Source organism: Triplophysa dalaica, chromosome 1 (genome assembly GCF_015846415.1).
Source record: "Triplophysa dalaica isolate WHDGS20190420 chromosome 1, ASM1584641v1, whole genome shotgun sequence".
Taxonomy (NCBI): Eukaryota; Metazoa; Chordata; class Actinopteri; order Cypriniformes; family Nemacheilidae; genus Triplophysa; species Triplophysa dalaica.
This window is the reverse complement of record NC_079542.1, coordinates 23,003,170-23,007,308: the sequence shown is the minus strand read 5'-3', so window position 1 is coordinate 23,007,308 and position 4,139 is coordinate 23,003,170.

Below are 4,139 nucleotides of genomic sequence, written 5' to 3'. Positions count from 1 at the left end.
CATTCATCATCCTTTGTTCTTCGAAACCTTCTCGGCGTATGATGTCAAGCTTATCTCTTCGAGTTCCTGCTGGACTTATGACGCAGAGCAGCGGACTTCTCCCTTTGGACGGCGGATCCCCCTAGGCGAGCGGACTCTTTCCTGTCGGCCGCGGATTTCTCCTCCGGAGCAAGTTGCAGATCTAAAAGAGCAGGTCCTTTTCAGGACCAATATTTCTCACAGCTTCCACTCTCATCCAGGAGGGAGGACGGACACAGTGGCTACCCCGGGTGTTGGGCTTCCAGCATGCTGGGGCGGCCATTGTGAATCAGTTCTGTCCGCACTGCGGGCGGTGTATGATTCAGACGTTGCGTCATGGGCGGCTGTGTTCCCTAGGGACTCAGCCGCCAACTCGGTGCTTCCCGTTTTGTGACTGCAGTGGCTACGGCCCTGCCGTCCACTGCGGGGAGGGGCGAGGGTGATGTGAGGATGTGAGCGTTTTTCTGGCTGGCGGATCATTAGCACCTCGCCTCGTCTGACCGTTCCCCAAGAGACGGTCCCACTGTCTTGTTCCTACACCACGCGCCGGAAACGGTGCATGGTAATGATAAGATGTTGCAGCTGTGTTCTTGGGTATGACAGACCCATTTTCGAGTCTTACGGGCACGACACCTGTACTGCACGTTGGGGTTCCAGCATGCAGTGGTATGGTTTGTCCTCAGGTGTGGCGGTCACAGCGGCTACGTTTTCCGGAATGTTGCCACAACCCTGTCTTTTCCTTGTGCGCAACCGCCGGTTCGGCGAGGTTGAACGCTTCAGGGAACGTCAGGGGTGATCGGGGGTTCCCGTGTTTGTTACTCCGCCAGCTTCGGCTCGCGGGTCATCCATGCCCCGACACGCTCACCTGGCTCATCCCCGATGGGCGGTGGTGTACCATCCTATAGCGGGAAAGACTCGACAACGTGCTCTGTCGTAACATCTGATAGCTACCTCCAGGAATCAGATGCGATGCCCCGGAGCTCCCGCCTCCTGGCGGTCAAGCCCAAGGGGAGGCAACGCAGATATGCCAGCCGTTCTTCCCCGGGCCGGAGATGCATGTTGAGCTCACTAGATATGGACTATGCCGTTCGCGGCATGCTCCTGTCTGATGCGAAGCCCCTTAGAGCTCAAGAGGCAACGCAAAAGTGATGGCCGTGCATACCCGGACTGCTACGAAGGCTCAAGGGGCTGACCCGGGAATCCACGTGGAGCTCATTAGACGTGGAGTATGCCGTCCGTGGCGTGCTCCTGTCTGAAGGGCTCAGGGAGCTATTACTTTCCTGGACGGTGAAGGCAGCTAAGGGCTATGTTGACCACCCAGGAGGACTAGCAGCTGTGGTGCACCACGGATGCTGCCACTTGGAGGAGTTGACCAAGTCTCCCTTCCAGGGCTTGTAGCTCTTTGACACTCGTGTCGAGGAGTTATAATGCCGTGGGTTAAGCTGCTTTCACCCTCCACGCTATGGCGGTCAATAGGGTCCAAAACGTTATGGCGACCCATTGGGTCATATGCCAGAGCGTTTGGATCTGGTTGATGGGAGGGTTGACCCGGCTGCGCCCCGCCACAGGCTTCGTGCGACGAAGGTCAGGGCTTGTGCCCTGGGTCGGACGATGTCCACGATAGTGGTCCAAGGATATGTAGTTCAACCTTGCGTGATGAAGTGCGGAAGGTCCGGCTTCTAAGGTACCGCGCAAGCAGGGCTGTATGGTGACACTGTGGAGATATTCTATGGTGAAGCCGACTGTTCCATGACCCGACCATCAATGGATTGCTGAGGTCCTGAGCACAGCCTGCCCTCCATCAGCCCGCCTCCCCGCGGTGTCCCCTCTGATTCTGGGCCCTCCAGGGATGGCCCGTCAGAGATGCGGAGTCTCGCAGGACGAGGCCTCTACCCTGTTGGGTAACCGCCTCAGAGCGGCCCTGACAGGAGAACTGTGGGGATGGAGAGTACACTCCCTCTCCGGGCTTCCCCCCAGTGATATCGCTGCCTTGCGCAATCTCCACGTGACGTTGCGTCGGCTGGCGGGCCGGCGGTAACACTAAGCAGGTAAGTAGGCAGAGCAGTCAACCTCATTGGGGTCCCACCCTGTGAAAGGTGACCCCTCTGTCAGCCACTAACCTCCCTCCTCCGGTTTCGCAACCACGGTTCTTGGGCCTCTAGCTTGCCCGTTACGCAAGCTAGAGGATGATCCATCTCGGTTATGCGATCCATTTTCGGCAGGCACCCACAAAGTTCGGGTCATTCTCCTCTAAAGGGGAATCTCCCGTGCTCAGGCCGAGGTTGCTGCTTCTGGCAGAAAGTGCGGTCGAACCTGTCCCTCTAACTGAGATGTCTTCCGGGCCGGACTTCATAGTGCCTTAAAAGGGTGGAGGCTGCGCGCTCTCTCTGTATCGAGCTGATACAACAGGTACACAGTATCGGGCAGTGACGGATTCCCAACTGCCTAGAGTTTTTGGCAGTCCCCTTGGCACTAGGAGGCTAGGCCTCTAGTGCTGGACAAAGACGTGCTAGTCCGGTCGGGCAGGACGACTGCTGTGGCGTACATCAATAGCATACGCTCACAGCAGATCCCACAACTCGCCCGATGCCTCCTCTTACGGAGTTAGCAGGATGATCAATCCCTGCAGGCCAGGTTATCCCTGGCAACTGAACCCGACAGCCGTTGTGCTCTCTCGTCAGTGAACGCCTTGGAGAGTGGCGACTCCATCCTCGCGCAGTCCAGCTATAAGGGGACCGGTGTGGCCAGGATCAGAACCTGTTGCCCCCCCAGAATCCCCTTTTTCCCGCTTTGGTACCCCCTGACGGGTACCTTAGCGCAGAGCTGGCCGCGGGACAAGCGGAAGTACGACTTCCCCCAGGAGCCTCCTTGCACAGGGCCTGTGCAAAGTCGGAGAAGAGTGGCTTCAGGTACTGTTGTTGCGCCTTACTGGCCCAACCAGACTTGACTCTCAGACTTCTCAGTTCTGATGACAGCCCCCTCTGGCCGATTCCCCTGATGAAGCCTTCTCGCAGGGGAAGGGCACGGTTGGCACCCCAGGCCAGGCCTCTGGAATCTCCATGCCTGACCCCCGGATGGGACAAGGGAGCCTTGAGTGGCTTGCAGTGATGGTCAGACGGTCCTGCCGGAGCCCGACCACAAGGCGTATGCACGCTTATAAGTGGCGCCTCTTCTCGCCCTAGTGTTCTGCCCAGGCAAGAACCCACGGAGTTGCTAAATCCGGTCAGTGTTAACCTTTCAGAGACCAGAGAGTAATCTCTCCCCATCCACGTTGAGAGTGTATGCAGCTGCTATTGCCACTCATCACGATCGCCTGGAGGGTAAGTTTCTTGGTTAACGTAACCTGGTCACCTTGTTCCTCAGGAACGCGACTCCGGCCGCGCTCCGTACCCTCTTAGGACCGTAAATGGTCCTACATGGCCTTTGGGCCTGTGAGCCCCTCAAAGACGCCTCTCGTCCTTATTACGATGAAGGCCGCTCTTGGTGGCGCTTGCCTCTACAAGAGGGTAGGGACCTCCACCATTCTTCATGTCCCATGGGTGCCTGGAAATTTATCTGTAAGTCTCTCTGAGACAGTCTCTTACGTGCCCAAGGTTCCTACACTCCCTTCCAGGTTCAGGTGGTGAACCTGCGGGCGCTCCCCTCGGGGGAGAAAGACCAAACCTCCTAAGTGTTGTGTCTAGCGCACTGCGCCTCTACTTGGACCGCACACAGAGCCTTTTAGCTCTGAGCAGCTCTTGTCTGTTCAGAAGACCGCATCAGGGGAGGGCTGTCTCAGATAGAGGCTGGCACATTGGATTGTGGGTGCCACAGCGTAACAATCCCAGGATCACCCGTGCCCACTCGCAGTGAGAGCCCACCCCACCGGAGCAGGACCTCCTCGTGGACACTGGCCCATGGCGCCCCTCTGGCAAACATGTCTAGCTACAGGTTGGGCTACACCCAGTACCTTTGTGAGGGCTTTACAACCTCCGAAAGGAACCAGTGTCCTACACCCTAATATATAGGACAGGCATCTGGCCTGGGCGTACGCCTGCAAAAGCGCATTCTTCCCTCTCCAGGTAAGTACAGTGCGCTATGTAGTCTCCCTACTTCCCCCCCCATTGGGTGAAGTATTGGCA